This window comes from Orcinus orca, chromosome 7 (assembly GCF_937001465.1).
Source record: "Orcinus orca chromosome 7, mOrcOrc1.1, whole genome shotgun sequence".
In the NCBI taxonomy this organism is placed as follows: Eukaryota; Metazoa; Chordata; class Mammalia; order Artiodactyla; family Delphinidae; genus Orcinus; species Orcinus orca.
In genome coordinates, this window is record NC_064565.1 from 76,074,508 (window position 1) to 76,088,189 (window position 13,682).

Here is a 13,682-nt window from a genome sequence, read left to right on the forward strand (position 1 = left end):
GTTCTCCCTAACCCAATGCCACTTCATTTCCATGACGGAGGCTACCACAGGTTGCAGGTTAAGAATTCAGATGAACCACACATGGGGAGACCTCCTGGATGAGGTAAAGAAAGACATCTTTTTTTCTGACAAGCCTCAATAAACCAGAATAAAGTTGTAGGATGTCCTTCACACAGACTAACAGAAACAAACAAAAACAACGTTTAATAGAAAGCAGCATACTGCAGCAGGAAAAGCAGTTGCTGCGGAAACAGGAGGTGGGATTCTAATTGCTAGTGAGCTGTATAGCCTCAGATGTGTTGCTTACTCTGTGGCCCTGTTTCGCCAACTGCAAATCAAGTGAGCTGTGTTCAGGGATCAGGGCTTTTTTATTGTTTAAACACTTCATGATACTAAGACTAGAAAAGTTGATTTAAACATCCTATGTGTATTACATTTCTATTGCTGCGTAACAAATTACCACAAATTTAGCAGCTTAACACAACATACATTTAATATCTCATAGTTTCCACGGGTCAGGAGTCAGGACTCAGCAAGGCTCTACAGGGCTGCAGTTTAGGTATGGACTGGGGCTCAATTCTCATCTAGAAGCTTAGTTCTCATATGGAAGCTCAGCTCTGGTGATCTGCTTCCAAGCTCATGAGGTTGTTGGCAACATTCAGTTCCTGTGGTTGTAGGACTGAGGGTCCTGGAGGCTACTGTCAGTATCTAGAAGCCAGCTACAGTTCTTTGCCAAAGGGCTTTCTCCAGAGGCCCTCTGATAGCATGGCAGCTTGCTTTTTCAAAGCTAGCAAGGGAGAAAGAGAGAGAGCCTACTAGCCAGATGGAGTCTTATATGATGTAATCACAGAAGTAACATCCCATCACCTTTGCCATGTTCTGTTGGTTAAAAGTTAGTCACAGGTCCCAGCCACACTCAAAGGGAGGGGATTAAGCAAGCACATGAACACCAGAACGCAGTGGTCAGGGGGACCACCTTAAAGTCTGTCAGCCACACTTCTGTATTTTTCCCACACTCTGTCCTTCAGCAGATCCTGTCAGTTCAACATTCAAGACATACTCCAAATGTGCCACTTTTCATCGCCTCCATTTCCAACCCAGCCTCCCTAGTCTACGTCATCATTTTCTGTCATTAACATTACTGCTAAAATCTCTTAAATTGTTTCCCTCTCTCTTGCCCTATTAGCTTAAAACCTTCCAGTGGACTTCCTGTTATATGTGGAATAAAATCCAAATGCCTTACTTGCATGACCTGGCCCCTGACCACTTCTGTGATCTCATCTGCTTCTGTTCTCCACCTTTTCTCACTCCATGTCTGCTACCACCAAGCCCATTCCCACCTCAGGACCTTTGCACATGCTTTCTCCTGACAGAAATATTCTTCCTTTAGATCTTTACTTGGTGGTTCCTTCTCTTCATCCATTCCTCATTCAAATGCCACTTCCTCACAGACCTTCCTAACCACTCTAACCAACCCTTGCCCTATTCTAGGCATTCTCTGTCCTGATACTCTGATTTATTTTCTGCATAGAACTTACTGGTGTGTGAAATATGTGTTTTATTGTTCAAAATTTGTGTCCTCCACTTAGAATGTAATGTCCATGAGGACAAGTCACTGTATCTCCAACAGTGCCCAGTATCACAAATATTGAATGAAGAAAACATAGAAAAACCAAACTCAAATTTTTAAAATTAATTGAATAATATTGGTTATCTGGAAGTTTACTATATTGTCCTTAATTTTTTCAGTTTGCCATGGACCAATGACAGGTTTATCAGTAACTGCCACCTATTTCTGCCCAGCTTTTTGAAGACCATTACCTTATTTTATCAACTCCATAGCAATCGTTTCCATGAGGAAGCCCCTGTACTGAGTCTCAATAGCTGGTGAGTGCTTGGGAAATAGATATCTTGAGTGACGGACTCACAAGCTTTCGATCAAGACTTACAGGAAGCGAGCGCGAGGGGCGGAGCCTGCCTGGCGAGCGCGGAGAAGGCGCGGTGTGAGTGCCCAGGAGAAAGGAAGGCGCTCCAGTTCCGCGTCAGGCCCTTCGCCCTCCTCCCTCGCCCTCTGGCCTCCGGCAGGGCGAGTAACAGCGGCGCCGGAGCGGCGGCGGTGAATCTGAATGCGGTGAGGGAGACCATGGAGAAATCTCTGCTTGAGATTTCAAGAATTTTGAATACTGGATTAGATATGGAAACTCTTGTCTATATGTGTACGGCTCTGTGAACAAGGAATTAACCCAGAAGCTTTATCATCAGTTATTAAGGAATTTCTCAAGGCCGCTGCAGCATTAAAGGCTGCTGAAAATACGACGAGCTGACTTTCTGAAGAAATCCTGATGAGATATGTCAAGCTCTGCAGGAGGACTGAAGATTGCATTGTAGTTAAGAATGTACAATGAAATCACTGCATGTAGCAATGTGGAACCATTGTCCTTTTTAAAAGAATGATAAAACCATAGCTTTATAAATCAGTGGAAAGTGGCTTACGGAGAAAACTATCAGTTGTGTTTACACCACATCTTATTTTCTTTTAGCAGTTCTAATGCTTTGGCACTGCTGTGTTCATATTCATGTGTTCCTTATTTATAGCTCTGATAGCTTTAATTTTCTAAGCAGTCTATCAGATGTGCACATCAGCTGTGCCTGGTTGAAGTATAGTGAAACCCATCCGTAGTAATGTTGTAGTTATGACTTGTTGACATTTCCATTATAAACTTTAATTTTGAATTGTTTATGCAAAATAACTGGATTTATGTTGTATTAGGCTGAAAGTTGACAATTTCAGCTACCGTTGTGGATTTTGACTTAGATTCAGTATGCATATCAGAATCTTGTTTTTTATAAGAGTATGGAAAAACATTTGTAAACTGCACTTTAACAAAGAATATTTAGTTTTTTTAAACATAAAGTTTGACTGGCAGTTAATAGTGTGAAGCAGATCATATTTGTATTAATTGGAAAATGAAACTTAGAAACTTAGATTTTAAAAGTAATAACAGTGCTTAGCTTACCATTATCATTTGAATCATTTAAATTTAGTGAGAATATTAATTGAGAATGTTTTTCTTTCTAATTTTTATACTCTGTAAATAACGGCCTTAAAAATAATAATGCATAATGAAACAATTCCAACATGAAAAGTCTTTTTTACTTTCGATACATAAAAATAATTTGAGTGCTAACTTAATATACCTTGAGTGGTTATCTAGTAAATCACTAAATAGATGGTGTCACTCAACGAAGAATGTTATTATTTTCTGAAGGAATAAAGATTTCCAGTAATTAAACATAAACTAAATAATCAAGTGTTCTGTATCAGGAATTCTAAATGTGCCTTTCTAAGATCATTTTTATGTGTCATTATTTTTACCCTTAAAGTTTTAACAAATCGAAGTGATGGTTCAAAGTAAATTTTAGAAAACTTAGCATGGATTCTGTTCCTATAACAGAATCTCAGTGGAATATTTTTCCCAAGACTAATACAAATTTAATCTGATTTTTTAAGACTTTGTTAGCTTCCATTTAAATGATAGTATAGGGACTTCCCCGGAAATCCAGCCCAGTGGATTTAAATGATAGTATAGGGACTTCCCCGGAAATCCAATCCAGTCCAGTGACTCCACCTTCCAATGTAGGGGGTGTGGGTTTGATCCCTGGTCAGGGAACTAAGATCCCACGTGCCGTGGGATGCAGCCAAAAATTAAAAAAAAAAAAAAATGATAGCACAAGCATATACTCTTTGGTAGCATTTTTTGCTCTTCAGACAAACCAAAGTGATTTTAATAAGACTTAGTAATATTTAATGGTAACCTTCTGTTCTATTTAAAATATCTAGTCTTTTGACCACTTTGACTTTTTAAATACATGACATCTTTACCAAATGCACTGAAGGTCTATTATAGGGAGAACTGGTTGGGAGACAATAAAAGTTTTGATTGTAAGTCATTCGTTTAATTAAAAAACATTGCAAATACTGCATGTTGTTATTTATATAAAATCAGAAAAAAGACATTCTTGTCAAGTTCCAAAATTTGTATATACTTTTAGGTCATAAGAGTTAATAGTTTTATTTATGACTTTGTGGATTATGTTATTTATGTGTGAAACAAAGCAGGAAAATATACTGAAAAGGAGTTATGTTTGTAGAGGACTTTTTTATGTGTTACATTTCTTAAATGTAAACATATATTTCTAATGCGTACTTAAGTAATGTTTAAGGAAACCAAAGTAATGCATTGTTGTGCATGTTGGCAGTGTCAAAAATAAAACCATTTTGGTGGTAAAAAAAAAAAAAGACGTACAGGAGGCAATGACCCAGGCATTAGGAAGAGACACCTCTTCCTCATTTAGGAGAAACTCCTAAAATCAGTCATTTCTATCTTTAGTGAGCAACTGATATGCAAAGGAGGTAGGATGATATGGTGGAAAGAACACTGGTCCAGGAGCCAGGAGACCTGAATTCTAGACCTGATTCTGTAGCAATAAAAAGCAATTTAGCATGTCACGTATTTGCCCCGAGCCTCATATTCCTCATCTATAAAAAGACAGAGTTCAGCTAGATGACTTCTAAGATCCTCTCGAATATTAAAATATTTTTTGAAATCTATGAGTTCCACCAATCTATAAGATTCTATAAAAGGGCAGCTGCTGAGTTGAGTTACTGAGCAAAAGTCTGACCAACTAATTACAGCACCTGTAGAAAGGAAGAAAAATGACCAACAATGACAACAGTAACAGCAACAGCAAAGATGGTTCATCCTGTTCCTCAGAAATTTGTCACACTGTCTTTCCATTAACAGTCCTGTTATAGCTGCTGACACTTGTCTTTCAGCCTAGTCATATGTTACCATCTCAACAATAAACACCTGAGCCAAAGGACTAGTAGTTGCTTCAGTTATCCATATCATATTCTAAAAGCTCCTTATACTCCAGCTACCCAGTTTGGAATTCTGGCAGCACAGAGGAAAACCTTCTTTTATCCAGTCCACAGAAATAATGTATTAAGACAGAAAACAGATTTACCAATTTGAGGGTCAACAAACTAGTTGGATGACGTAGACATGGCTTTCTAGAAAGCTTTGGGAATCTTAATTTTCTAGTAATGATATGTGGCCTATATACATAACACTTCAAAGTGATTCCACATGCCATGTCATTTGTCTTTCCTTTCATAAAATTGTACTATTTAAGCTCATTTGCAGTCCATACTAACACATTGCATGATACTCTAATAAAAGCAATAGTAAAAGGTTAAAGTTACTTAAGAGGAAATTCATCTTTTTTTTTTGGCTGTGTTGGGTTTTCGTTGCTGTGCACGGGCTTTCTCTAGTTGCGGTGAGCTGGGGCTACTCTTCGTTGCGGAGCATGGGCTCTAGGCGCGCAGGCTTCAGTAGTTGTGGCTTGTGGGCTCTAGAGCTCAGGCTCAGTAGTTGTGGTGCATGCGCTTAGTTGCTCCACGGCATGTGGGATCTTCCCGGGCCAGGGCTCGGAGCCATGTCCCTTGCATTGGCAGGCAGATTGTTAACCACTGTGCCACCAGGGAAGCCCCGTTTTTTAGTTTTTATGGGTTGCCTAGTATCCATGTGAATTAAACAAATGCTCTCCTAAAGAAATTAACGTTCAATTTGATTACGCTTAATTTGCTTGAGGTTAGACCAGTTATAAAGACAGCCTAGGGTAGGTTCCTCAAAGATAAAACTATCAAATTTGGCCTTCTACTTTAGATAGCACTGTGGTTTGACATAAATAATGGACCTGAGAAAAACACACAGGAGCAACTGACACAAAAAGACTTACAAAATCTGGCAGACAATGCAAAAATAATGCTTCTTGGAAAAATAAACTTGCTTTTTAAAAAGCCCTTGAAATCAATTCTAAAATAAGAAACAAAAAGGCAAATATTTTATTTCACAATCTTCAAATATTTCATGACTGCGCCACTGGAGTTTCTGATTCATTCCAATGACCATCTTCCTCTGCCTTTGCCCTCACTTTGAAAGGCTTCAAAATGTGTACAGACCACCCAGGCAGAGTTGATGTTGAAGTTGGGAAGACCACACTTCCCTGCAGGCCGCTTCAGTCTGCCATCCATATGCTAATGAATAACTAAAACAAAGTATATGAGGCCTGAGAGAAAAATGCAAGAAAAGTTACAAATATAACACTTTCCCATGTAATTCAGACAACAGAGAAAGAAAGAGAAGGGGACTGATGTGGCGAGAAGGCATAAATGTGAACTGACCAGGTCAGAAAGACCTGTGTTGGCAGTGAGAAGTGATGTGAAGTGTGTGTGTGCTTTAATCACTATCAGGTGAGTAGATGACAGCCTCCATCTTCTTGTTCATTTTACCTGCGTGTTCACAGATTGGTAACTGAGAGTGCAAGACAGATGTTCTCTGCCAGAGGATCATTTTCAAATCACAGCTTATTCATCACATGGAATGATTCTAGAACACTCTAAAAGGTGTTCATCAAATTAAAATGCCTCAGCTCTCTCATAAGGGCATCAAGCACTGTTGCTATGGCAACAATGCTAATGCTGGAGGTGGGGGAACCCCACTGTGATGATGTGGCTAATTTAAGGCTGTAGGAATTCACTGTGATCATGTGCCCCAAAGTGTCTGGATGTTAAGATTATTTTGAAAGCTCTAGAACGTGCTATTGTAAAACTCTCAATTTCTGCCTTCTAGATTGAAGTCCTACAATTGTTTTTGGCCAAAAAGAACCACTCCCAAGAGTCTTTTACTCACACAGCTGAAGAAATTTCCTTCATCTTTCTCTGGGGCCTGGATTCCAAGGCATGGAGATGCCAAGGGGCAAGGGTGAACAGGCCTCTGCTCTGTGAAGCATACCTGAGATCCAGTCATTTAATCAACTTTGGGCTCATGCTTACACCAGTGACCTGACAGCTTGACTGTGTTTCTGAGAGAAGAGCTGAGGGAAGGGACAGTAGTGTTCCTTTCCAAGGCCACAGCAATGGTGTGAGCAGTGATTCCAAAGGACACCTGAGGCTGCTGGAGCAGTGACCTTCACAAAGCCCACTGGTGGCAAGGCAGCAACAGACTGTGATACCAAAAGGCTGATGTGGGAGAACCTGAGTTCTTGCTCTCAGGCACATTTGATGTGGGGCTTTGAGACTCTCCCAGTGGTATTTGCAGAAAGAAACCAGGTGAAGGTTGGACTTGGGGCAGTCACATAGGCTGGAAGTTTGTGTCATAATAATTTGGATATAAAGGGGGAATTGTGACCTTATTTTAGTCATAGGCTACAGAGACCAGGGACATACACTCCAACATCTACATAAGCTCCTTGAGGCCAGAGGTCTCTGTGGCTTAGTTTATTTACAAATATGGGTAAAAGTTGGGTTTGAGGATTAAATTCATGTATAATTTATACAAATATAGTTTTATATTTGTATCATATAAATTTGTTATATTTATATATTACTGTGTTTATTATATATTTATATAAAATTTATATTATATAAGATACTTCTATAAGAAATTAAATTACACAGATATAAAAATCATTAAGTATCTGGCCATAAGAGATCAAGAAATAAGTAATAGTGTACAAATTTATATATTTACTCCCCAGGAGAGAAGGAAGAAAGGGAGGGAGGGAGAGAGAAAGAAAAAGAGAAAGAAAAGAGAGGGATGGGGCTTCCTGGTGGCGCAGTGGTTGAGAGTCCGCCTGCCAATGCAGGGGACACGGGTTCGCGCCCTGGTCCGGGAAAATCCCGCATGCCATGGAGCGGCTGGGCCCGTGAGCCATAGCCGCTGAGCCTGCGCGTCCAGAACCTGTGCTCCGCAACGGGAGAGGCCACAACAGTGAGAGGCCCGCATACAGCAAAAAAAAAAAAAAAAAGAAAGAAAGAGGAATGGAGGGACAGAAGAAGAAAGAATGACTGCATGAACAAGCAAATATTCCCCTGATGTGTCTAGAGAACAAAAAGAATCCCTGAATATGCAGGGGAATGTTATTAGAGAAGTAGTACAGAAAGTACCCAAGTAAATAAAACAACTCCATATGACACACATAAATCCACCCCCTATTTTAGTTGTTGACACTTAACACTTTAGTTCCTATATCCACAAATAGTACGTGACTGACGGAGCCGTGCAACAGGAGCAGCGGCAGGTCACCCCAGATCACAAGGCCTTCCTGGGCCTCTCACTGGGGCATGCCTGTGTTTCCAGCCTTTGACACGGCCCCGAGGAGGCAGCTAGTGGGAGACAAGATGGTGGCTCAGGCTCACGTACATAGCAAGGCAAAAACAGACTACCTTCCTCTTGTCCACTGCCATTCCTCTGAGTGCTCTGTGGAAAGGTGGTGTCCTGATCCTACCTATAACAGCAGGGTTGAGCAAGGCTGATGTGACACAGGGTCTGCCCTGGCCCTGCTCCACCCCCATGATCTCCTGTCATACATTCAGTTAGAAATGCTGGCTTCCAGTCTCTCTCCTCACTACACTACCCTGCCCACCTCTTCTCAAAAACACCCAGATATCTAAATTCTATTAAACTACAACCATATGTATTTCCCCTATGTCATAATATATAGAAAACCACACCATGTATTATCCGGCACAGAATTGGTCTAATTCTCCAAAGTGTTGGTCAAAAATGGATGTGGGGACTTCCCTTGTGGTGTAGTGGTTAAGAATCCGCCTGCCAATGCAGGGGACTCGGGTTTGAGCCCTGGTCCGGGAAGATCCCACATGCCGCAGAGCAACTAAGCCCGTGCGCCACAACTACTGAGCCTGTGCTCTAGAGCCTGTGAGCCACAACTACTGAGCCCACGTGCCTACACCCTGTGCTCTGCAACAAGAGAAGCCACCGCAATGAGAAGCCCACGCATCACAGTGAACAGCAGCCCCCACTCGCCACAACTAGAAAAAGCCTGTACGCGGCAACAAAGACCCAACACAGCCAAAAAAAAAAAAAAAGGATGTGGATCAAGGGCTCCTAGTGGAAATTCCTCACTGTGTTTATACTGAGTGGGAGAATCATCTCCCTGCCATTGTCATTCTGGAAGAAACTTAGTACTCACCTAAATAGAGCCAAAATAGGAAAGGGAGAACATTGGTATTAAAGAAAGACTGGACTTATGAGGTCACTCCTGGCTGGGCAGTGCTGGCCACAGAGCACACACTCATCCAATGTGGGGTGAGTTGCTCAGTTGATCCTGGCTGTGGTCTTGACTCTACTATTTACTAATTGAATCAACCTAGACAAGAATCACAACTTCTCCAGTACTCAGATTCCTCACCTATAAAATAAGAAAATTAGGGCTTCCCTGGTGGCGCAGTGGTTGAGAGTCCGCCTGCCGAAGCAGGGGACACGGGTTCGTGCCCCGGTCTGGGAAGATCCCACATGCCGCGGAGTGGCTGGGCCCGTGAGCCATAGCTGCTGAGCCTGCGCGTCTGGAGCCTGTGCTCCGCAACGGGAGAGGCCACAACAGTGAGAGGCCCGTGTACTGCAAAAAAATAAAAAACAATAAAAAATTAAAAAAAAATAAGAAAATTAAACAAAACTTTTTTATTTTTCAGAAATTGAATCTTTTCTTCAAAAAAAAAAATCTTATGTGTGAAATCCAGCTGGGTAAACTGATACAGGAGTACCTGCATATGTGTAGGGATGTTGGGGTGAAAGGGAGCAGAACCTCTTCCACCGATCCCCTCGTCCTTCTGCCATCACAGAGTTTGAGGATAATTGTGACCTCTCAGCTATTCCTCCAGGAAATCTCTAATATTTGATGTGCACTTGCACCCTCTTTGGTGATGCAATTATAATGTTGCAACAGAGACAACTACAGAGCAATACAGACTATGTTCTTCCTGCTGCTGCAGGAAACCCAAAAAGGAAACCCAGTCATTGGGGTTCTGTAACTTTCCCATTCCCACCCCTCACCCTTTCGCCCAGAGCACCTGTGCTTTACCTATTTTACCTATTTCAGGGCCCTGTAAAATTTCTTTTGAAAAAAAGATTCTGTTGCTTTAAAAGTTCAAAATCCTCTATTTTAAAGCAGTGGTTCTTAAGCACTTTTTCACCTTAAAGCACAAGAAAGATGGCATTGCCATGCACCTCACAGTCCCATGAACATGCCCAGAGTGGTAGGCAGCATCTCCACCCCTCCTCCCACTCAAGGACACAGAAAGGCTTGCGAGAGAGTGAGAGTGATGTTACTATAGGGTTTGTCTTGAATATATGTATTTGTTCCTCCTCTGTGGCTGACATGATTGCTGTCCCCACCACTGTAAGCAAGAAATATATAGGACACACTAATATTAACTTTACAATTCTTTCTAAATGATGGGGTTTAAAAGAGATGAGAATCACCAATACTTGGAGGAAGATGAGGGGACAATATGCAGGATTTAAAGAGATGATTTGATGTGTCTTTGTTTTTAAAGCCTGTTATGTTTAAAATGTGTATGTGTGTGTGTGTGTATAAACACATATATAAAATACTGATATTTTAGTCATTACCTATGACCAGTAATAACTGAGGTTTTTCAAATAAAATTGCTCATATAAACACAATCTGCATAATCAATAATCAAACTTATAAATGAATCAGAGTAAAATCACTCATTACTATATTTGGGGCAATGCAGCCTTTCCTCTGCCCCACAGTTCTCCCCAATACTTTATGCACTCTACACAGGACTGGGGTGGGATGTACCCCACCACACCAAACCCAGAGAGTGTGCCTGTTGGCTCGGAGAAGCTACAGCTTGGAGCTAGAGGGAAATATCTGTGTTTGAGGCACCTCCCTGACCCACCCGGAGTGTGAGGTGAGACCTGGTGCTCCACTAAATTCTCCTTTATAACTTAAACGTGAAAAGGCCCATCAGGTGTGTCAACAGGGTGACTTGGGTTATGATCCAGGTATTTTATTCAAATTCTTTCTTATAACTTCAAACCTTACATAATATCAATTCTGGGTAAAGTATGATTATCCACATGCCCAAACAAAGACAACCTGATCTTTTTCTTTTTTTTTTTTTTTTTTGATGGGGGGATATCATGGAAATTTAATTTAAAATCAACTCATTACAAATGTATTAGAAATCAAATCAGTTATTTTTACATCAAATATGCTACTGAAATTTATATACTTACTATAGTAACATATATACCTCCCTTCCTTGCCCCTTCCAAAATAATTTTTTTCAGAAGTAAAATATCTCCTACACCGGGAAAACAGTACAATTAATTTTATTGGTATGTGCCAAACTTTCCATGTAAAATTAGAGATGAAATTACAGTAGCTATACTTAAATTTTTGTAATTTTTAGTAATTTCATTATTAAGCTTACATAAAAGTACATGAAGATAATTTCATTGTAATATATGGGATTTTTAATACCAAAAAGGTGCTTTTAGAATAAAATAGAACCAGAATTTGCAGGAATCATGGAGATCATTTTGTATATTTTTTAAAACCACTTTATTGAGGTATGGTCAGCATGCAAAAAGTTGTACCTATTTAATGTATACAATTCGATGAGTTTGGAGTTAAGTGTATACCCAAGAAACATCATTATAACCTATGCCATAAACATATCCAGCACTACCAAAAGTTTCCTACTGCCCTATTTATTTCTTTATTATGATAAAAAAAACACTTAACTACCTCCTGGCTCTCAACTCTACCCTTTCAGCAAAAATTTAAGTATTCAGTACGGTATTGTTAACTACAGGCACCGCGTTGTGCAGTAAATCTCTAGGTGGATCTTTTATAACTGAAACTTTGTACCTTTTGACTAATACCTCCCTGTTTTCCCCTCCCCCCAGCCCCTGGCATCTACCATTCTACCCTCTGCTTCTAGGATTTTGACTATTTTAGATTCCTTATATAAGTGGAGATCATTTTATATTCCCCCACACATACCTGCATCTCCTACAACCCTCACCTCTATTCCTGCCAATCAAGCCCCAATTCAATGAAATTACAGTATAGAAATAAGCAGTGACTAAAATTTGTCAACTAATTGGCATTAACAGAATTGGGACCCAGATTTGTGTCACTGATATTTAGTTTGGGGATGTTTCAGCTTTAAAGGTGTGAGAAGAACACTATAACATTCTTTGGGGGGTTTGTTTATTTTTTGTTTTGCTTTATTACAACAGTCTTTATAGAGATCTAACTATTTTGTTTGAGATTTTGGGGTAAAGTAGTGGGGGATTGAGGCCCAGGGACTTGGGGGAAAGAAAGCAGGGGAAAATGTATCAAATTTGAAGGGAAGCTGAGCCCAGCAGCTGGGACCCAAGGAGAGAGAGCCAACTGGAAGACCTCCTGATGGAACATGGGCAGGGAACCTAGGGGCAGGGATTTTTGACAGACAGCTTTCAAGTCCTTTAACTCTTCTTATTAACAACTGTAATCTAACATCTGCCCTTTTTTAAACTGAAGTATAGTTGATTTACAATATTATATTAGTTTCAGGTATACAACATAGGGATTCAAAATTTTTATAGACTGTACTCCATTTATAGTTATAAAATATTGGCTATATTCTCTGTGCTCTACAGTATATCTTTGTAGCTTATTTATTTTATATACAGTAGTTTTTACCTCTTAATCCCTTACTCTATCTTGCCCCTCCCCCTTTCCTCACACCACGGGTAACCACCAGTTTGTTCTCTATATCTGTGAGTGTGTTTCTGTTTTGTTAAATTCACTAGGTTTTTTAAAATTTTGTAGATTCCACATATAAGTGATAACATACTGTATTTGTCTTTCTCTGACTTATTTCACTCAGCATAATACCCTCCAAGTCCATCCATGTTGTTGCAAATGGCAAATTTTCATTCTTTTTTTACGTAGTATCTGCCTAACAGTTGCTTAGAACATGAAGGGAGTGGTACTCTCCTATGAAGAAAAGGGAGAAGGCTCGACATGGAGTATGGTGACCAGATGACCAGTGACAATCAAGAACTGAGAAAGTAGTTAAATAAAAAGTGACAAATGACAACACAACAGGCAAGACTCCAGGGAACTCTCAAAAATACCCATAAGGGAAATGAGTTTCATGTGAGCAAGCAAATGGGCGTTCGCATAATTTTTATTTGGATATTAATAGAAAGGACAATCGCAGAAGGCCAGAAAATATAAGGCACTCCAGTTACCCTTGGATTATCTAGAACATTCTACTCACAACTAGATTCCTTCTCAATGACTCTGGAGTTACATCATGACTAAGTATAACTTTCTAAAAGCCTGACAAGTGGCAACAACTTGCTAAAACCGGTCTACTTTCTTTAATTGAGGAAGAGAAGGTAACTATTTGTAATTGGAGTCCTTACATCTTTTGTACCTCTGTGTAACCTCAGGGAATGAGGGAAAGGAGCTCAGTAACATTTACTGAGCACCTAAGTCCCAAGTACTTTACAAACGCTGTCCTCATTTAATCCATAGCAGCCTTCTGAAGGAGTTCTTATAAATCCTATTTTATAGATCAAGAAATTAGGGTTCATGGTTAACTCACCTACCCGAGATTACTGTGTTTCTCATGCTTGAGTAAAGAATAGATCCCTTTTATAAGAATCATCAAGAATATGCCAAGTCCCTGCTTTAAAACATATTGATCCAAAATATGTTTTTAAAGGATCTTTTGGTTATAAATTGTAACAAAAAAAGAAAAAACCTTTTACTCATGTAGGGGTAAA

General features: G+C 39.9%; 1 pseudogene; it reads left to right on the plus strand.

Annotated features, from left to right (window-relative positions):
• Positions 1 to 31: 31 nt before the first annotated feature.
• On the plus strand, positions 32 to 4,300 carry LOC117195530 (mitotic-spindle organizing protein 1-like; annotated as a pseudogene).
• Positions 4,301 to 13,682: the final 9,382 nt, after the last annotated feature.